This window comes from Scleropages formosus, chromosome 15 (assembly GCF_900964775.1).
Source record: "Scleropages formosus chromosome 15, fSclFor1.1, whole genome shotgun sequence".
Lineage (NCBI taxonomy): Eukaryota > Metazoa > Chordata > Actinopteri > Osteoglossiformes > Osteoglossidae > Scleropages > Scleropages formosus.
Window position 1 is genome coordinate 25,316,013 of NC_041820.1, and position 23,124 is coordinate 25,339,136.

At 47.1% G+C, this 23,124-nt stretch overlaps 1 pseudogene; it reads right to left on the minus strand.

Moving 5' to 3' along the window:
* Positions 1-432: 432 nt before the first annotated feature.
* On the minus strand, positions 433-3,169 carry LOC114912316 (uncharacterized; annotated as a pseudogene).
* Positions 3,170-23,124: the final 19,955 nt, after the last annotated feature.

Consider the following 23,124-nt stretch of genomic DNA (forward strand, 5'->3'; position numbering starts at 1 on the left):
TAAAACGCAGGAAATATGAATCCTGATAACTTTCGTACAATTTTTTTTTTTTTTTTTTTAAAAAGGTACACAAACACACACACACACACATTTTCAGAACCGCTTGTCCCATACGGGGTCACAGGGAACCGGAGCCTACCCAGTAACACAGGGCGTAAGGCCGGAGGAGGAGGAGGGGACACACCCAGGACGGGACGCCAGTCCGTCGCAAGGCACCCCAAGCGGGACTCGAACCGCAGACCCAGTGAAAAGGAGGACCCGGTCCAACCCACTGCACCACCGCACCCCCAGGTACACAAACATTTACATGCAATACATGAATAGCAGCTGTGTAAAGGCTTATCTAGGCATGATCATAAAGTTACAGTGCATGAACATTTACACCTTAGGTGAGCTTGAGAGATCATGGGCAAAGTGAGTCCAGGAAAGGTGAGTTTTCAGACCCTTCTTGAATGTAGACAGAGATTCAGCAGTTCTGAGTGAGATGGGGAGGTCATTCCACGACAACAGAGCCGGAACTGAGAATCTCTGTGCTTTACTTTTCATGCGCAGGAACACCAAGTGAGCAGAAGTAGATGAGTGAAGGGGTCTGGCTGGGGTATAGCGGTTGATCAAGTCATGTAAACAGCTAGGAGCAGTTCTATTGATGCATTTGTATTTAATAACCAAGGTCTTGAATTTGATCCAGGCAGCTATAGGAAACCAGTGCAGAGAAGTGAGTAGAGGAGATACATGGGAACACTTTGGCAAGTCAAACAACTTGTACAGCAGCATTCTGTATCAGCTGCAGGGGTTTGATGGCAGCAGTAAGAAGGCCACACAAGAGAGCGTTGCAATAGTGCAGACGAGATGTCGCCATGGCCTGGACAAGTAGTTGGGCAGAGTCATTTGTGAGGTAAGGATGTATCTGCAGGACCGGGATTTGGCTTCGATGTGCTGAGAGAAAGATAGGCTTGAATCAATCGTCGCTCCCGGACTCTTAGCCGAGGAGGTAGGCAAAATGAGTGAATTGTCCAGTTTCATCGATAGATTGTGACAGGAAGACAGGCCAGATGGGAGGTGAAGAATCTTTGTTTTGGAGAGGTTGAGTTGTAGGTGGTGATCAGACAACCATGCAGAGATGTCTTACAGGCAGGCAACAATGCGTGCAGAAATGTCTGATGCTCCAGGTGGAAAGGAGAGGAATAGCTGGGTATCATCAGCATAGCAGTGGTATTTGAATCCATGGGAGGCTATGACCAGGCAGAAGGAGGAGGTGTAGATTGAGAAGAGAAGAGGACCAAATACCGAGCCCAATGGGACACCAGTTGAGAGAGGCAGAGGAGAAGAAGAGGAGCTCTGCCAGACCACTTGATAGGATCTATCAGATAATTAGAACTCAAACCACCTTAGTGCCGCTCCTTTGATCCCAAGCTGACTAAGAGAGGAGAGTAGAATCCATTGGTTGACAGTGTCGAATGCTGCAGACAGGTCAAGGAGGATGAGGACCGAGGAGAGGGAGGCGGCTCTAGCCAACTGGAGAGCATCAGACACCGCCAGAAGTGCCATCTCCATGGAGTGACCAACTTTGAAACCAGATTGATATCCATTGAGGAGATGGTTCTGGGTGAGGAAATCAGATAGTTGATCACAGGCCACCAGCTCTAGAGTTTTAGACAGGAAGGAGAGGAGGGAGCCTGGTTTGTAGTTTTGGACCAAGTTGGGATCCAGGGAGGGTTTCTTTAACAGAGGTGAAATGAGAGCAGTTTTGAAGGCAGCTGGGAAGGAGCCAGAGGACAGTGAGGACTTGATGATCTTAGAGGGGAAGGTGGAGAGTTGCAGGGAGATGTTCTGTAGGAGTGACAATGGAATTGGACCAAGCAAGCAGGTGGTGGCTCTGTGTGATATTAGGAGGTCAGAGATTTCAGATTCGGAGAGCAGCTTGAATTTGGAGCACATAACTTTGCAGGGAGGTCCAGCGCAAATTGGGCAGTGTGATGCTGAGAAATTGTCTGTGATTGCATTGACTTTGTCTCTGAAAAACAAAGCAAAGTCATCATCAATCAGAAAAGAAGGAGGAGGAGGCGACAGAGGACACAGAAGGGATGAGAAGGTGGCTGTCACGGTGTTCCCCTGGAGTAGATGCATCGGACCCAAGTGCGGAGCACAGGAAGCATTCCCATGGGACAATCCAAAAGACAGAGCTTGGTCCTGTTAGCACGTAATGTATCATTCAGCCATGGAGTGGGAGTGGGGCTTGCTGGTCTGGAAGATAGTGAACAAAGAGAGCCAAGGGTGGACGATAGGGCAGGGAGGAAAACGTAAGTGGCATCGTCTGTTGATAGATCCGAGAACTGTGCAGCAGAAGGGAGAGCGGACAGTGTGGCAGTGGCAAAGCAGGAAGGTGACAGAGATTTTAAGTTGCGGCGGAAGGTGACAATGGGTGCAGAAAAAGGCAAGGAATTAGTGGAGAGGCAGGGTTGAAAGGAAATGAAGACGTGATCAGAGACATGCAGCGGAGTAATAGAGAGGAAAGGACAGTCACAGTTACGGGAAAATACAAGGTCAAGGCAATTGCCTACTTTGTGAGTAGCAGGGGATTGGGACAGGGAGAGAGATCAAAGGACTGTAGGAGCCACAGAAGGCCGCTTGCATGAATATCGTCGACATGCAAGTTGAAGTCACCCAGGAAAATCAACAGAGCATTGTTCCCTGGGAGAGAGCTCAACAAGATCTCAAGGTCATCCAAGAAGCAGCCAAGAGGGCCAGGAGAGCGATAAAGAATAAAGAACAACCATAACAAGAGTGATTGGAACAATGATAGAGACAGCATGCTCTTCAAAGGAGGACAGATCATGCAGGTGGAGAGGGAGACAGAATATGCCCACCGGGGAGAGATGTGCAGGCCTGTGCCTCCATCTCTGCCGGAGGGACGAGGGGTGTGAGAAAGGGAGTAGTTAGTGGAGAGAGCTGTAGGTGTGTCTATGTTGTCTGGGGTGATCCAGGTTGCAGTTAGGTCCAGGAGGTCCAGTGAGAGATGGGAGGTGTAGGCTGGTATGAAGTCAGCCTTTCTCACCACAGACTGGCAGTTCCACAGTCCCATGGATAAATTAAAGCCAGATGGAGGGCTTGACAGATGAGGGTAAACCAAGTTACTGTAGTAGCGGGAGTGTCCAGGTGGTGGCAACATCGCACAGCTCGGTTGCCATAGATAACTTTGATGGGCGACATGTTTGAAGCAACATCCCTCACGGAACACTCTGCCGGTGGCCTCCTTCGGTGGACTCCCACAGCTAGACTCCCTTGTCTTTGTACCCCAAGTCTTCACACCAAGAGCCTGCCACAACCACTGCTGCTATGGATCACCAGCTGCTATTTAAACCAGGCTAATTCATGTCAGCTGAGATTCCTAATCGAAATCCAAACTACTCCAACAGTGGTGACCAAACCCAACAAGCCAACAGACGCGATTAATCAATCAATGGAGTCACGCCCACTCTACACTACGGGACACAAAATTGTTCAGGTGTACATGCACCCTAACAAACCACAAAATACAATTCAACAAACAAATTAATAAAAATACCACCGACAACCACACAAACACACAGCCGATTGCTTCTGTCTATCTGCACAACTACACGACAAGAATGAGCGTTAGGAAAAAGCGGGAGCAACAGTCAACTTACCCGAAACATGACAATGCAGCGACAGACCTCCAACGTAAAATATAATGCACAATGAACAGGATCAACAGCTTCCACACAATTTACTTTGTTGCCATGGGAAGAATTACACACATCCCGTCTGAAACTGCTTTTTCCACACAGGGTCACAGGGAGCTGGAGCCTAACCCAGCAACACAGGGTGTAAGGCTGGAGGGGCAGGGGCACACCCAGGACAGGATGCCAGTCTGTCGCAAGGCACCCCAAGTCGCACTCGAACCCGAGACCCACCAGAGAGCAGGACCCGGTCCAAACCACTGCACCCCTGTGCTACTGCACCCCCACAAGAAACACATGCTTCTTTTTTATATACTAGTTAATACTAGTTTTCTCAGTTAAAGCACAATAAATTACTTTTAAAAATAGTATGAAGATATGCATTCTGAACATATCAGTACAGATACCACAGGCTGATTAAAATATTTCACATTAAGCAATATCTAGGGTGCAAAGGTTTAGCTTTTCATTGCATAAAATTTCCAAACTGAGCACCCCTAACATATAACAAATGTAAGATTACACCTAATTCAGAACCGGTTTGTAAATTGAATTAAAGGCATAAAAGCTTGATGTTTTATACTATCTAAACCATTACAAAAGCTTACTCTTCCTAAGGAAATTGGAGGGCATTAGTATAAGGAAATATAAGAATATTTATGAAGAATCCTGAAAAGAAGTGCTGTTGGAAGCTTTTCATCTCAACTTAGTATTCTACTAATACCCAGTAGGAAAACGTCTATGGGATGACAACTACATAGAAAGATGACTTCATGACTTCTACTTCTGTATTTTATTGTTATAACTCATTCACCATTTAGCTGGCCTACAGCATTTTTGACCTATTTATAATATACAACTGCATGTTTTTCCTGTATCGGGACAACTGGTAGTACAGTGGTTAGAGCTGCTCCCTTTGGCCTGAAAGGACAGGTTTAAATCTCACCTTTGGCTGTAGTACCCTTGAGCAAGGTACTCCCTGTAAACTGCTGCAATTAAAAAAAAAAATTACCCAGCTGTACGGGTAGGTAATTGTAGGTAGATTAATATTGTAAGTTGCTTTGGAGAAAAGTGTCAGCTAAATGAATATATGTATTGACATATATAACTTGACCAAGTACACCACAACAACCTTTACATTATCACTACATGTGCTTAACTGCTGCAGTGGATGGCACCATTACTTTAACCACTTCTTTTTCTTCACCAGCTTTGTATTTCAAGTTCATCTTGTGGTCAGGGGAGCCCTGAAGATAGGTTTTTAATTTTGTCTTTATATAATTAATTTATGCCAGTGGAACCATAATACCATTCAAGACCTACTGAAAGCAAGAATCCCCATTATTGCTAAAAAACAATATCTGTTTAAGTCCCTATGCAGTGGCATGATCTAGTCAGTTGCTCACCTCTTCCACAGGCCTCACAAGGCCAGAGCAAGGGCAAGCCAGCAGGGTGGTGGGATGGTGCATTGATTACACTGGAGAAGCATGTGCCCCAGTGACAAGGGTCTCACATGGCAGTCCAGAATCTCAGGCTCTGCCTTTCATTACCCGTGCCATTCAAATCCAATTCAAATGACCTAAATGGAGAGGAGTCCACTGTTGTCTTTTATATCTGTTTACCTTATTCTTTGTATGACACTTTCTTTTAGGTGTGTAGCTTTTTCAGCTTGTAAACTGCTGTCAAACTGGGTGTTGATATGTTATTTTCTTGAATTTCCTAGCATTATTTAGAATATTTATGGTGTCCGATTTAAATTTTCATTTTCTATTTCATAATTATAGGGAGCATGGTGGCACAGCGGGCTTGGTTGGGTCCCGCTCTCTGGCGGGTCTGGGGTTCGAGTCCTGGGTGTGTCCCCTGTCCTGCAGCCTTGTGCCCTGTGTTGCCAGGTTAAGCTCCAGCTCGCCACGACCCTGCTCAGGACAAGCGGTTTCAGTCTGTGTCTGTCTGTCTGTCTATCTATTTCATAATTGTGTGGTTGATTTTTTCAGATGATTTTCTTGCCTTAGGTTTTCTTTCACACCTGCTTTTAATTTACATTTACATTTATTCATTTAGCAGATGCTTTTCTCCAAAGCGAAGTACATCTCAAAAAAAATACGGTGTGCATTGCATAAGCAGAAAGAGAGACATAGATGCAGACACATGATTTTTAAGTTCATATAGTTTCTTTCCACCATATGAACCAATGTTCATCACACAAGTAGCTGCATAAAACTTTATCCGAATAACCACAATTCCAAATCACCTTATTAGCAATTTTTTTTTACATATATATAAACATTTGCTGGGGGGTGCAGTGGCGCAGTGGGTTGGACCACAGTCCTGCTGTCCGGTGGGTCTGGGGTTCGAGTCCCGCTTGGGGTGCCTTGCAACGGACTGGCGTCCCGTCCTGGGTGTGTCCCCTCCCCCTCCGGCCTTACACCCTGTGTTGCCGGGTAGGCTCCGGTTCCCCGTGACCCCATATGGGACAAGCGGCTCTGAAGGTGTGTGTGTGTATAAACATTTGCATTACATTACAGGAGTAGCTGTGTAAAGGTTTATCCAGGCATGATCTTAAAGTTATAGTGCATGAACATTTACACCTTACATGAATTTAAGAGATCGTGGGCAAAGTGAGTCTTTGAAGAGGTTAGTTTTAAGACTCTATTAAAATGTGGATGAAGATTCAGCAATTCTGAGTGACAGGGGGAGGTCATTCTGCCACAACGGAACCAGAGACGATAACTTTCATGCTTTACCTTTTGTGCGTGGGACCACCAAGCGGGAAGATGTGAAGGAGCGTAGTAGTCTGGTTGGGGTGTTGTGGATGATCTGTTTGGGGTGTAGCAGATGATCAATTGTGTATCATTGCTGCCATTACCTATGTTATTTGGTGCATGTTTTTTGTGCTCTTTGTAATATTTTTGCTGTCACGCAAATTGTTTGGAAGGACTCCATACATTCCTACACCATTCCAACTGTGCTAATGTTATACCACAATATTGCGACACATGGTGTTCAGAGGATATCTCTTCTTGATTGACAGTTCTTGATCCAGCACATGCTTGCTAGTAAGACTTTAAAAATGTTCTTGTAGAGGTCTCTGTTACAGTTACTGAATTAAATGGCAATTGGCACTGCAGTGTGGTGATGTTGTTTGTTTGAGAATGTTATTGCCAGATAAAGGCATGTGGCCTTACAGCTCACTCGCACCCCTCTGTCAAAACTCCCTGAGGTGTTGCATCCACATTAATTGACTGTGACAACCAACAACTACCAGGACAACTGTAATACTCTTCCATGCAAGTTTCCACACACACACACACACACACACACACACACACACACACACACACACACGTGTGCTTGCATGCGTGTGTCCACACACGTGTGCGTATTTCAGTAAATACTTTCTAGTTTTTTTTCCTTTGAAAGCATGTAGACATATTTTTCCTTGTAATATTGCAACTGCATATTTTTGCATTCTAATTTGCTTAAATGTTTATTATCATTATCTGGTGCTTGTTTGCCCCTGTTTTGTCAATTATGTATCCTCTTCTATGATTGCTGTTAAAGCAAAACTATATTTAGCATTTAAAGGACTGGAAACGCTCAGCAGGCATAAAAGTACTAAAGCCTGGATTTAGGAAAGCAAACAAAATATCTACAAACAACTTACCTTTTTTGGGGAGACATGATGGCACAGCGGGCTTGGCAGATCCTGCTCTGTGGTGGGTCTGGGGTTCGAGTCCTGCTGGGGTGCCTTGCAGCGGACTGGCGTCCTGTCCTGCCCTGTGCCCAGGAAAATTAGACTTGCAGGGATGATACGGAAGCTTGGTAAAACTCACAGGTCATTAAAAGATCAGTATATACTTCATGGGGGGTGCAGTGGTGCGGTGGTGCAGTGGGTTGGACCACGGTCCTGCTCTCTGGTAGGTCTGGGGTTCAAGTCCCGCTTGGGGTGCCTTGCGACGGACTGGCGTCCTGTCCTGGGTGTGTCCCCTCCCCCTCTGGCCTTACGCCCTGTGTTACCGGGTTGGCTCCGGTTCCCCGCGACCCTGTATGGGACAAGCGGTTCTGAAAATGTGTGTGTGTGTATATACTTCATCAATGGAGCTAGACAGCTCAGGGTGTGTTTTGGCTCCCTTCTAGGTGAATTATTGGTGGCACCATTTATATTTTTAATTTGATGGATTTCAAAGCGTTACTGTCTAAATCTTGTTAGTTCCCGTTAGCTGTTACACCACCATTAATGTATCTGTTTCTGAGGAAAAAATGTACAATAACAGTCTTTCATATTTAGCTGCTGAAAACCAGAAAATGGTGAACAGTTGAGAGGAACACATTTATGTCAATGTCATAAAATATTTGGCTTAAAAGATGTGTATATACACACACACACAAATAAATAAAAATTTCTTTTCCCCACTCGCCGCCTTTTGCAGGCGGTCTTACTCCTTCAAGCTCAGGTCCTCTACCAGAGGCCTGAGAGCTTGAGGGTTCTGCGCAGTATCTTAGCTGTTCCTAGGACCGCGCTCTTCTGGACAGAGATCTCGGGTGTTGTTCCCGGGATCTGCTGGAGCCACTCTCCCAGCTTAGGGGTCACAGCCCCAAGTGTTCCGATTACCACGGGGACCACTGTTGCCTTCACCTTCCACATCTTTTCTAGCTCCTCTCTCAGTCCTTGGTATTTCTCAAGCTTCTCATGTTCCTTCTTTCTGATGTTGCCATCGCTTGGGATGGCGACATCTATCACTACGGCTTTCTTCCTCTGTTTGTCCACCACTACTATGTCCGGTTGGTTAGCCATTACCAGTTTGTCAGTCTGGATCTGGAAGTCCCACAGGATCTTAGCTCGGTCATTCTCGACCACCCTTGAGGGTGTATCCCACTTTGATCTTGGGACTTCCAGCCCATACTCGGCACAGATGTTCCTGTACACTATGTCAGCCACTTGGTTATGGCGTTCCATGTATGCCTTGCCTGCTAGCATCTTACACCCTGGTATTATGTGCTGGATTGTCTCAGGGGCATCTTTGCACAGCCTGCACCTGGGGTCCTGCCTGGTGCGGTAGATCCCGGCCTCTATTGATTTTGTACTTAGAGCTTGTTCCTGTGCTGCTATGATTAGTGCCTCTGTGCTGTCTTTCAGTCCAGCTTTGTCCAGCCACTGGTATGATTTTTTCGATGTCAACCACTTCTTCAATCTGCCGGTGGTACATACCGTGTAGGGGTTTCTCCTTCCATGATGGTTCCTGTTCTTCCTCGTCCTCCTTCTCGGGTTTCTGTTGCCTGAGGTATTCACTAAGTATCTCATCAGTCGGGGCCATCTTCCTGATGTAGTCAAGGATCTTTGTTGTTTCATCCTGGACAGTGGCTCTGACGCTCACTAGTCCTCGGCCTCCTTCTTTCCGCTTAGTGTACAGCCTCAGGATGCTGGATTTGGGGTGGAACCCTCCATGCATTGTCAGGAGCTTCCTTGTCTTGATGTCAGTGGCTTCTGTCTCCTCTTTTGGCCACCTTATTATGCCAGCGGGGTATCTGATGACCGGCAGGGCATAGGTGTTGATAGCCCAGACCTTGTTCTTCCCGTTCAGCTGACTTCTCAGGACTTGCCTTACTCTCTGCAGGTATTTGGTGGTTGCTGCTTTCCTTGCGGCCTCTTCATGATTCTCATGCACCTGTGGGATTCCAAGGTACTTGTAGCTGTCCTCAACATCTGCTATGTTGCCTTCTGGTAGTACAATCCCCTCAGTTCTGACTACCTTCCCTCTCTTTGTTACCATCCGGCTACACTTATCCAGTCCGAATGACATTCCGATGTCATTGCTGTAGATCCTGGTGGTGTGGATCAGGGAACGATGTCTCGTTCACTCTTGGCATACAGCTTGATGTCATCCATGTAGAGGAGGTGACTGATGTTTACTCCATTCCGTAGTCGGTATCCATAGCCAGTCTTGGTGATGATCTGGCTGAGGGGGTTCAGGCCTATGCAGAACAGCAGTGGGGACAATGCATCTCCTTGGTAGATGCCACACTTGATGGTGACTTGCGCAATTTGCTTGGAGTTGTTTTCCACTGCCCCATTGAGTTCCTCATGAAGGCTCTTAGTGTCCTGTTGATCTTGTATAGTTTTAAGCATTCCAGAATCCATGAGTGAGGCATTGAGTCATAGGCTTTCTTGTAGTCAATCCAGGCGGTGCACAGGTTGGTCTGTCTGGTCTTGCAGTCTCGAGTGACTGTTCTATCTACCAGTAGCTGGTGTTTTGCTCCTCTGGTGTTTCTACCAATTCCTTTCTGGGCCCCGCTCATGTATTGAGCCATAAGCCTGTTAATCTTAGCTGCTATGATACCTGAGAGCAGCTTCCATGTTGTGCAGAGGCAGGTTATCGGGCGATAGTTGGATGGGACTGCTCCTTTCTGGGGGTCCTTCAGCATCAGGACTGTCTGGCCTTCTGTTAACCATTCAGGGTGGGTCCCATCTGTTAGCAGCTGGTTCATTTGTGTTGCCAGGCGGTCATGGAATGCAGTTAGCTTCTTTAGCCAGAAGGCATGGATCATGTCAGGGCCTGGTGCTGTCCAGTTCTTCATACTTGAGACTCTTTCTTGGATGTCTGCCACTGTGATGGTTACTGGATCCTGTTCAGGGAGGTTGCTGTGGTCTGCTCTTAGATCCACTAGCCACTGGGCTTTGTTGTTGTGTGATGCCTCCTTCTCCCATATGTTTTTCCAGCATTGCTCAGTCTCCAACCTTGGTGGGTCTGCTCTTATGTTATTACCCTGCCACTGAGAGTACACTTTGGATGGTTCTGTAGAGAACATCTGGTTTATTCTTCTGCCCTCTATCTCACTTGTGTACCTCTTCAGGTGGTTAGCCAAGGCTGTGAGTCTTTGCTTGGCAGTTTCTAAGGCCTCAGGTATAGATAGCTTGCTGTACTTCTTAGGCAGGGTCTTCATCACACCTTTCTGCAGTCCCGATAGCTGGCTAACTTTCCTTCGTGCTGCCTTGATCTTGGCCTCTAGCCTTCTTTTCCATGGAGGATACTGCTTCTTATGCATGGTATTCATCTTGTATCCAAGCATCTCAAGGATCACTGTTGCTGTGTTGTACATCAGCTGGTTGGTCTCAGTAGGGATTGTTCGTAGTGCTGCATTCACATCTTCTAGTAAACTTTCAGTAAGTACTTCACTTGGTCTTGGTAATCGGCCACAGGGGCTCCAGGTGTCTTCTTAGCCATTATCTTATCTCTTAGGTCAGCTGCTCTTGCATTCAGTTTACAAGGGCTCATTGTTCTTGGGGCTTGGTACCCAATCTCAGAGTGTGGGGATGATGATATCTCCCCCCTGACCTGTCCTGGCTCCCCCTTGCTGTAACATTTGTGCTGTACCTCATCAATCTCTAGTTGTGATAGCAGTTGTTTCTTGCAGATGTTGTAACACTGAGCTACTAGTTGTTTAGGCATTAGTCTTGATGTAGGGTTTCGAAGTATCCATAGGTCCCACATCCTCTTCATGTAACCCCTTTCACTGGGGTTACTTGTGTAGTAGCATTCCAACAGTTCCCTATTCTCATTTCTTGTCCATGCATGCCTTGTTCTAGTTCCAGTAGCCCACTTATCATCAGTATGTCCTGGTTCCCCAACATCTGGCACAGACCTTGTTAATCCAGGCAACATCTGAGCCAGCATGACTCTCTTTGTTTGTTTCGCTCTCATATCCGAGGTAGGCAGAGCCAAGCATAAGGAGGTCTTGCCTAGGCCAGAGGTAGGCCATGACCAGGATTCAAACCCCAGTTTTCCCATGTGAAAGGCAGCAATCTTACCACTACACTATACACTATACACTATACACTATACACTATACACTACACACACACACACACACACACACACACACACACACACACACACACACACACACACACACACACACACACACACACACACACACACACACACACACACAGGTTTCATTCAGATTTACCTTAGTCCTCTATACTTACCCAATCACTCATCAAAGTCAATTAGCATTATACTTAAGAATCCAGACTGAGATTAAAGGGATCCAGATTGAGAAGGAGAACAATATAACTGGTTTTTCATGAGGAACTTGGTTGAATTCAAGTGAGTGGTGCTGGATTTGAGTTGCCATGGCAATGCAGCAAGACCAAGATACATACAAAGTTATGTGGTTTGCTCATGAACCACCTGATGATCTCATTGAACCTGTACAGTGCAATTTAGTGAGATAGTGACCAAAGGTGTGAATCATTATGAAACTGTTGATTGTCAAGATTAAGTGTGTGTATATACAGTACTGTACGTAATAAGGATTAAAAACTGGAATCATAGCATTGTACTGTGTATGTCGCATTTCTATAGTTGATGCCAGCAGGATCAACAAGCTCATTGGGAAGCCCGGCTCAGTCCTGGGCATGAAATGCAGGCTCCCTGATGGAGGTCACACAGAGACAGACTCTGGATAAACTCCAGTCCATCGTGGACAGTAGCTCACACCCACTGCACACCAGCACATTAAAACACAAGAGCACTTTCAGCAACAGGCTGTGTGAGGGTATGGACAACGGATGGAAGCAGCAGTGGAGAATTGAAGTAGTGGACCAAAAGGTTTATTTCCCTTTACTAAAAAGTATTCTTCAAAACACATAAACCCTCAACCAAGTACAAAACAAACATAAAGTTATAAAGAACACGAGGCCTATGAGCCATGGGCTTAGCCCCTTATATCAACATTAATGCATAACTCTCCTATTCACTGCATGAGAGTAACTACATAAGTTTGTATCAATCTCTTCACTAGTGCCCTAATACAAACCTATATAGCAATAGCTCCGCCCTCTGATTATACCATAACAGCCTCAATTTATTTCAAAATACATTTCCCCCAAAAATTACATCTAAAATAAATACTTAAATACTAAAACATACAAACAATACTAAACATTTTTTACTATAAAAATCCCTACATACATCTTATAAAAACATTTCACACTACACAGTAAAACACCCCTGCCTAGTTGGTTGTGCCCAAGGACTCCCCCCTAGATATACCCCAAATAGTTGACTCCATCAGGTTTACAACACAAGGCACCAAACACAACAGAACACCAGACAGCTACATGGTAAGGAAAAAGTCCACAGAAATGTCCTTCTAAAAACAATAAATACATTCACTCTCCACACAGTTACATATACCTGCCATATCTTTATAAAAGAAATATTAGTTAATGACAACCAGACAGATACCGGTAGGCCTTTCCCGGCACCCAATCTAGTTCATACAAACAGTGTTAAATGGAATACAAAACCAGAACAAACAATATAAGAATACAAGATAAAATGCATGTGACAGGCAACAGCAACAAGGTTCAGCGTTACATTGATGGTACTTTGCCGGCATCTTGCTGATTCCTTGGAACCAACTTGCCTGTCACAGCTCAGTCTGTGACAGGCTGGTCCAGTTGAGGTGCTCCAAGGAGGTAATTTCTACCAGCAGCCATGAGGTTCTACAGCAAGTCCTCACACTGTCAAGGAAGTGAATGACCTTTTAATGATCCAGTAGCAATGGACTTTCATGTATCCCACTACATCCTGCGCCACCTTACTTGTGTAAAAATGCTAACATTCATTTACCTATCATTTATCTTATCTACTCACTTATCTTTGTGTCTGTAAGTATGTCTGTGTACTTACGGTGTATAATGTATGCTGCTGTGACGAAACAGAATTATCCCCTGGGCTTAATACAGTTTCATTCATTCATTCATTCATTCATTCATTCATTCATTCATCCAATCATATTTTTTTCTGTGGAGGATGTTTGATAGTAGACTGACACCTAGCATAATTTATTCCTTTTCAACAAGTGAGAATCAGACCATGTGCTTTCAAGGTAGGGGAGAGAGAGTTGGCACATGTTTAGCTTTTGGCAGCCAAGAATCTAAAGGCATCTGACAGGTCTGTAGGAGGCGCTGATGCTCTGGCCAACTCCCTCCAGGTCTGCTGACAAAACTATCACAATTAGTGTTCTAGTGCTGGCAGTCACTAGACAACTGCTGTAATAAAATGTAAATAAATAAGTAATAGCAAAAGTACTCCTAAAATGTGAAAAAAAATGGCACTAAATATTGCAAACACCTTTTGACACTGGACAGATTACTGTTTTGTGCTGGAGCGCATTGCTCCAGTTTGATTATTGTGATAACTGATAAGTTGTCTGTTGAGTTATTGTGCCACCAGATTTCCAACGAAGTGTGGATTCAATTGAAATAGTGACAATTTTCTTTTAACAAATGAGAAGTTAGTTTGCTGTGATGGCAGTTGTCCTCTGTGTTTTTCAAGAGGGATGTAGTCCATTAACCTTTGGAAAATAACGATTCATGGTACTTCATTTCTGCCCCAGTGCTCAGATCTCCCAAATGCCATGTGACACCTGTGTTCAACTGTAAGCTCTGTGGAGCCACTGACCTGGAAGGCCAAAAGAGTTCCCCCATTATCCCTTATCAATACATGTACTAATTAGGAGCATAACACACACAGCTGCCTGTTGATGATTAGCTGCCCCCAATGCATTATCATGAAATGTATGGATTCTGTGTTGAGTATTCTGAGTAGGTTCACACAGTGGAAAAAGTAGGTCTCTGCCTCCAGTGAGTGTAACACATCAATACACTGAAAGTGTGTCAGCAGCACAGCTAGACTATTAGTCCAGTGACAGGAAAGCACACATTCAGTACAGAAGTTTCTCTGGGACAGGAGCAGAGAGTAATCTGTTCCCATCTGGTGAGCCATGGTTCAGCTGGAGCTTTGGACAGTCAGAAACCGGACACTTTCCAGCCCCAAAATGCAGTATGGATCACCACGGCTGGATAGAGCAGTGGCGGCTGCCAGCACCAACAGCAATGGCACCCTTCCTCGGCAGTCTCACGTGAAGGTAGTGCCAGGCCGGCAGGAGCGGGGTTCCTGCTCCTCTACTGCATCTTGCCCCATGTTTTCCGAGCAGTGTGGAGACCCAGTGGTGAAACCACCTCCTGGGTCACCTTCCAGTCGCTCTTCACCCAGCCTGCGAAACTCTGTTGACAGTCTGCAGAGCTCCAGTTCTAGCCTGCAGAGCTCTAGCCCTGGCCAGCACAGTGGCAGCTCCAGTGAGGGCAGCAGCTGGGACACCAACAGTTGGAGCTCAGGTGCCACATGTCTGCTTCGCAGCACCATTAAGAAGCACAGTGAAGAGGTGTTTCGCGCACGCCTAGGCTCTGGCAGCTGGCCTGAGGGGGCCAATAGCACTGAGTTGAGATGTTCAGATGAAGAAAGAGGCAGGGGGAATTTCGCATGGACTGAGCTCCAAGAGGAGACGCAGCAGGGACTGGGGCGTAGGGATTCAGCGCAAAGCCTGTCCTCCAGCCAGGACACAGCCACCATGCTGACACAGCTGGAGCAGAAGATCGAGGCTAAGCTCAAGTTCTCTCAGTTCCTGGATGAGGTCACCTGCAGAGTGCTGGACCCTGGAAGCCTCCAGGCATTCGGTGCACTCCGGCAGCGGGAGTCGCCCAGCCCTTGGTCTGGAACCCTCAGCAGTACTGCCAGTAATGAACCCAGGAGGGGAAATATGGCTCACTCCATCTACCAGTGGAGCAAGAGCCTTCCCAGCTGCAAAGTCCTGGATGCCAGTGAGGCAACAAAAAAATCCCAAGAGGAGCCAAGTTTTCAGGAGCCAGTAAGGAAAACCTACCTTGAGACAGATATTGATAGTGTCCGGAGGGAGGACCAGCCAGAGGCAAACAGCTCCCGTGAGCCAAGGAAGACAAACCCCAAAGATAAGGACAGGGACAGGGAGAGAGAAAGAAGACCCACAGCAGTGCATACTGAAACTTCTCATGAAAGCTATGAGATGATGAAGTCCACAAGTTCCATCTTTAGTTGGAGCAATGGCTTTTCCAGACCCAACAGCAGGTCTACATCTCTGCCCAGACCCAACAGCAGCATGGTAAGTATGTGAAGCAGTGAAAATGAAGAAGGTGCTGTGAATCAATGGAAATCCTCAGACAACAGTCATAGGTTCTCTACCAAAAGGTTTATTTAATGCATTCTTAAACCATTTGTACCAGTCTCCTATGAATATCTGACAAAGGGGTTTAAATATGTCAAACTGCAAATTTCAGACATAAGCATCAACTAACCAAAGGTAGTAATAAGTCTGGGCAGTTTTTGATTTTCTGCCACATTAGTATGCATACAGGCCCCAAGGTGCCATAGAATAGATTTCTTTTTCAAAGTTACATAATTTGTGTTAAGTTACTTATTGTTGTCATCCTAAAGAAAACTTTGCAATAAAATATCAGAAGCATTGTGGCCCGCAAAGTTATTAGAAAGTAATGCCAGAAGACATTGTAAAAAAACCGTGGTGAAAGAAAAGGGGTACACCTACTATGATGCAATAATATTTTCAGTTAACTAAAACAACATGAATCCAAAATGAAAACCTCCAGAAAATACAGTATGAACATTGGTTTGATGGCTGTGATGGAGAACCTTTGTAGGGCTTAATAGTAATTCACTACTGAGCTTTTCCTTACTTTCATAAAGTTCAGGTTAAGAATGTGAATGTACACACACACACTTTCGGAACTGCTTGTCCCATACGGGGTTGTGGGGAACCGGAGCCTACCCGGCAACACAGGGCATAAGGGCGGAGGGGACACACCCAGGACAGGGGGCCAGTCCATCGCAAGGCACCCCAAGCGGGACTCGAACCCCAGACCCACTGGAGAGCAGGACCTGGTCCAACCCACTGCGCCACTGCACCCCCCCATGAATGTGAATGCATATCAGTAAATTGGATGTTACTGCACATAACAAATAGTTCCGCTATAGAGCATTGGCAGTGTTCTAAGGACAACAGTGCTTTGTACATAAGTGATAAATAAAACCTTGATAAATAGTAAAGAATAACAAGCAAACTCTTCATTGTTATAAAGATGCTGTTTGACAAAACTTGCAGTAATTATATTCAGCATGAAATTGTTAAAATTCAGTATTGAAACTGATCCACCGGATGGCTAGGTGCAGTGTGAACAGTGCAACTGATCATGTAAAAAGTAAAGAACCTCTGAAGTGAAGGGATGTCATATCTTTACAAAACCCAAGACATTTATCAGTGCAACTGTTATCACTGTTAGCATGTTGTCCTAACAAAAAAAATAGTTAACCGGCTTAAAATTTAGATTCAGCCACGGTTTCCCAAATCTCACTAATGATAATCTATTCTCTAGTGTAGACAGCTCAGAGATATGCTACCGCTGTAAATTAAAGAGAATAAATTATGAAATGGCAGTCACTGAATTTTCTTTTCATTTGATATTATGTGGTTATCTTAGCTGACGCTTAGGATGTGTGCAGTTTTGCGTCACAAAAAGAAGATGAATTTTTTGCTCATTTAAAACCTGGTGCACCCTCATGAAAAAAATAATGTTTTAGTGAGACTTTTCTCGGTCTCCAGTAAATAAAAAATTATATATTTTGAAGCATAAAACCATCTGTATTCAGGTTTGTCACAGTTTCACTCTAAAGGAGGACGGTCTCAAGCGCAGAGTTCTTCTGTAGTTGTTTATTAAAGCCGATAATCATAATCCAAAAGAGAAGTCAAGGGACAGGCGAAGGTTGGGCGATCGGTGACCAGAGTACAAGGGACAAGGCAAGAAGCGTGGTCGGAATATACATAAGCAATGGTCGAGGTAGGAAAGAGTAACAGGTAACACAATCACTAAGGAAAGAGAGGTCGCTGAACAAGGTTCCGCAGTCAGGTGTCTGTGGCATTCCTTTTTATCCCTGTTCCCATAAGGGAATAGCAGGTGTCGCCGATGTGCTGGTTGATGGAGACATGACAGTACCCCCCCCCAACGGGCGGCTCTGGATGCCCTCAGCAGGCACCCCCTGGAGCGAAGGGCCGGACACTCGGGATGGTCTCAGTGAAAAGATGCGATGAGGTCAGGATCCAGAATGTCAGATGCGCCTACCCAGGACCGCTCCTCCAGACCGTATCCCTCCCAATCAACCAGGTACTGCAGTCTGCCTCATCGCTGGCGCGAGTCCTACAGGGCCCGGACTGTGTAAGTCCGGTCCCCATCAATTGGTAACGGGGGGGACCGAGTTGCGTCCGCTGGCGGCTGGTGGAGGGACACTCCCACCGGCTTCAGGAGGAACACATGGAAGGTTGGGTGAACCCTGAGGTCTGGAGGTAGCTGCAAACAATAGGTTACCGGGGTCACTAGGCACAGGACCTTGACTGGGCCTCTGTAACGGGGCCAGAGCTTCTTTGAAGGGGTCTTCATACAATGTCCTGTTTGGAGAGCCATACTCGTTGCCCCGGCAAGAAGGAAAGAGTGCGCCGATGTCAATCTGCCTGACATTTTTGCTGCTCAGTACAGCGGAGCAGGTGGTCCCTCACCGTACGCCAGGCTCTGTCACTCTCCTGGTGCCAGGACTCCACTGCCAGGAAAGGACTCTGTGACGAGTCCCTAGGAAACAGGGCAGGTCGATACCCCAAGACACACTGGAATGGCGAGATACCGGTGGACGAGTGGGGAGCTGAGTTGTGGGCTTATTCAGCCCACAATAAATAGCGAGACCATTGATGGGGTTGTTGGGAACAGTAGGCTCGGAGGTACCTCACTTACCTGTCTTGTTGAAGGCGCTCAACCTGCCCGTTGGCCTGCGGGTGGTATCCCGAAGTCAAGCTTACCGATACCCCGAGCCGCTTCCAAAAGGCCTTCCAGACTGGGGAGGTGAATTGCGGTCCTCTGTCTGAGATGATGTCTTCCGGAATTTCATATAGTCGGAAGACCTCGTCAAATAAGATCTCCGCGACTTCCAGGACGGTAGGTAATTTAGGGAGGGGGACCAGACGACAAACTTGAGAGAAACGATCAATCACGGTCAGCACCACGGTCTTACCCTTTGAAGCAGGCAGATCCACTAGGAAGTCAAGGGCAACGTGGGTCCAGGGTCGAGTAGGTATGGGTAGTGGTTCCAACATACCCGCGGGTTTTTTAGGCAGGGTCCAGGTCTGAGCACATGTGACACCAGCCTGTACGAAGTCGCGGACATCATCTGCCTGGGAAGGCCACCAGAACTGTCCCTGCAGGAGAGAAAGAGTGCTCCGAATACCTGGATGCCCTGCTTCAGGGGTTTCATGAGCCCACTTCATCACGGCGGTGCGAAGCTAGATGGGCACATACTCCTTCCCGGATGGTTTCCCTGGGGGTTCAGGTTCTTGGGCCTGGACGTCTCAGATGTCCTGGAGCAGCTACCACCTGATAGGGCCCACGATACATCCTCAGGGCAGAATTCTCTCAGGAGTAGTCAGCGCTGGTTTGGGGTCATGGATATGGGATAGGGCGTCGGCTTTAGTGTTCTTGGAACCTGGCCTGTAGGACACTGTGAAATTAAAACTAGGGAAAAACAGCACCCATCGGGCCTGGTGGGAGTTCAGGCATTTGGCCTTCTACAGATATTCTAAATTCCTATGGTCAGTGAGTACAAGGAACGGGTGTACAGCCCCCACCAGCTAATGTCGCCATTCTTCAAGCGCAAGTTTGATGGCTTAGAGTTCCCGGTTCCAAATGTTATAGTTGCGCTCCGCAGGCGTCATCTTTCTGGAGAAGAAGGCACAAGGGTACATCTTTTGGAGGAGTCCCTTGCCTCTGGGACAGGACAGCACCTACGCCGACAGAGGAGGCGTCTACTTTGCCTGAGTCCATGGATATCCCCTGCCGGCTCAGGATGTACCCCAGGAAGGAAATCAGTTGTTGATGGAATAGACACTTCTCCCCTTTGACGAACACTCGGTGCTCTAAGAGATGTCGTAAAACTGCGCATACCTGGTGAACGTGGTCTTCTCAGGTCCAGGAGTAGGCCAGGATGTCATCCAGATACACAATCACACAATGGTTGATGAAATCTCCCAGCACGTGGTTCAGGAAGGCTTGGAAGACCGAGGAGGCATTTACCAGGCCAAATGGCATGACCCGGTATTCATAGTGGCCTAGGGTGGTGGAAAAAGCCATCTTCCATTCCTCCCCCTCACAGATCAGGATCAGGTTGTACACGCTGCGGAGATCAAGCTTGGTAAACCATGAAGACCCATGGATGCTTTCTAAAGCAGCAGTGATCAAGGGCAACAGGTGTGGATATCTTACAGTGGTCACATTTAAACCTTGATAGTCAATGCAAGGACGTAAACCACCGTCTTTCTTACTGATAAGAAGGAAACCTGCTGACACAGGAGAGGTGGAGAGCCAGATGAGACCTGAAGCGAGGGCCTCAGTGATGTATTCCTGCATGGCCCTCTGCTCCAGTAATGACAAGGGATACACCTGGCCCCAGGGTAGTGTGATGTCTGGCAAGAGGTCAATCATGCAGTCCCATAGTCGGTGAGGCGGTAGCTCAGCTGCTCGGGCCTTACTGAAGACCTCCTTCAGGTCTTCGTATTCGAGGAGGATCTCTGGCAGGGGGAGTCCCTTGACCCCCTCCACGGAAGTTGCTCGGCAAGGGAGAGTCAGGCACAAGGCATGACACTTTTCTTCCCAGGCCACCAGTTCATTTGTGCTCCATTTGAAAATGGGGTTATGTCGTCTCAACCAGGGATATCCTAGGATGATCGAGGCGTCTGATGTGCGGATTAGGAAGAAGGTGAGTTCTTCTTGATGACACACGCCCGTCTCAAGATGAAGAGGAGTGGTCTGAGTATCCACTACCCTGGAACCGAGGGGCTGGCCGTCGAGGGCCTTGACTCTTAGGGTGTTTTCACATGTTTTACGTGGAACATGGTGCACTCTCGCAAAGCCCCAACCCATGAAACAACCAGCGGCCCCAGAATCTATCAGTGCATTGGTTTGAACCCGGTGACTCTCCCAGACAATGCAAACCAGAAGGCGTAACTGACCCCTGTGATTCCCGGGCCTCACCTGTTGCTCTCGGGGGTTTCCTTGGGGTAGTCTTACTGGACAAGAAGAATGAAGGTGATCCGGGGAGCCACAATAGATGCACAGGTGCTGCTCCTGACGGCGACTCCTCTCCTCCAAGCAGAGCCGGCTCTTACCCAGATGCATGGGCTCCGGCTCTTCCTCCAACTGAGGAGCAGGACGGACAACCAGTTCCTCCTGCAACCCTTGGTTCCGGCTGAGAATGTCGATAGCGACGGCCGTCTCCACTAAGCGATCAAAGGTCCAATCCTCTCCTCAATATGTGAGCTCGGCCTGGATCCGTGGGTAAAGCCCGTTAGTAAAACAACTAAAAAGGGCCACCGAGTTCCACCCACTCCTCTCTGCAAGGGTATGGAACTCGAGAGCGTATTCAGCCAAGGTCCGGCTACCCTGGCTCAGACGCAGGAGACGGTCACCAGCCAAGCGCCCAGCGTGTGGGGGGTTAAACACGGCCACAAATTTGTCCTGAAAGACAGAGTAGGTGGTCTTTTGGCATGTTCGCAATTCGGCAGCCGCCCATGCACACGCTGGACCCAACAAGGACAGGACGAGTGCGATTTTAGCCTCCTCAGTCTGGTACATGCGGGGAGAGCAAGCAAACACCAATTCACACTGCATTAAAAATTCTTGACACTAATCCGGGGAGCCATCATACCTCTCCGATAGGGCGATGATGGTGTCCGGTTCTGACCTCCCCGGATGCACAGGTGGGGTGTGTCCCTCCATGACCGTAGGCACTGCTTCTGTGGTGGGCTGGAGAATCCCCGCTGTTTGAAAGGCTTGATGTAATCGGAAAACTGTGTTCTCCAGCCTCTCCTGTGATGGCGCCTGCAAACGGAGAGGCGGGCTCTGGGTAGCGGGTGAGGTCGGCATCTGGCAATACTCCGCTGAGTCCGGATAGGAGGTGAAACCTCGTGTCACGGTTTCGCTCCAAAGGAGGATGGACTCAAGCACAGAGTTCTTCTGTAGTTGTTTATTAAACAACTGGTTGATGGAGACGTGACAGGGTTAAAAGTAACACATTTTTCTATAAATTGCCTATCTCACATTACAAAACACACACACGCACTGTCTGAACCACTTGCCCCATACAGGGTCACGGGGAGCTGGAGCCTAACCCGGCAACACAGGGTGCAAGGCTGGAAGAGGAGGGGACACACCCAGGATGGGATGCCAGTCCGTTGCAAGGCACCCCAAGCAGGACTTGAACCCCAGACCCACTGGAGAGCAGGACCCGGTCCACGCCACCGCGCCCCCTCTATTACAAAACAACAATAAATGATAATAAATAACCAAACCTCTTTTGCAATAGAGCAATCTCTTCCAGATACGCACACATACTCACATATCAACTGGACTATTATGGAGAACTACCGCAGTACTGACATATCAATTAGAAAATAACGGGAAAGTAACAACTTGTGAAGCATATAATTTTCTCCATTAAATCCAAAATCTGTGTTGTTCATTCAAAAATTTTGTTTCTTACATGTACACTTATAAAATATCTACTCTTCCCGTAAACTGAAAATACAGGTGGTTATGTTCCCCCGAAACCCATCATAACTCAAAAATATTGTAAGTCGAAAATACATTTAATACACTTAATATACACCTCTTGTCACACCCACGTCTTCAGCGACACCTGGTGCTGATTAGGAGGAACCAACATAAAAGGGGCATCTCGGAAGCTTTTCACTGCGAAACCTCTTCACGAGATACTGCAGGACTCCGATCCCGTTTACTTCATGGTCCCTCGTTTGTTTGCTCCCTCCTTGGTTTCAGACCCTCACTTTGTCAGACTACAGCTCTTGGCTTCCTCTCGGATTCTGTTTGTACATCACATGAACCTCGTCTATCCTCTGACCATGTCTCCTGCTTAACCCTTCAGCTTAATAAAAGACTTTGTTGAGCAATGCACTTGAGTCCATTGCTCTGTGTAGCCCTGCATCATGACAGATGGTTCCACCCCACCTACGGACTCTGCAGAGCTCACCCAGCTGCCCAGTGACTTCGGATCGCAGGAAGCTGTACTGGCGTTTCATCAGCGCATCCTAGAGCAGCTGGAGGAGAAACTCCAAGAACTGACCTCCACTCTCAGGACCTGCAACCATCTCCAGATCCCAAGGGGAACAGAGGTAGCGTCATCCACTGAAACGCTTCCCGTGACTGCAAATCCCCTCAGATGGAGACCTCTACTGGTCACTCCTGAAAGGTACGATGGGTTTCCGGAACAATGTTCAGGATTCTTAATGTAGTGTCAATTGGTGTTCTCCTGCTTCCCACACCTGTATTCCATAAAGGAGTCCAAGATTGCTACCTGGTGGCACTGCTCACCAGTCCAGCACGTTAGTGGGTGACAGCGGGTTGGGGCAGGCGTCAGAAGACCACCTATGCCGACTTTTGTAAGAGGTTCGAGGCAGTATTTTCTTATCCACG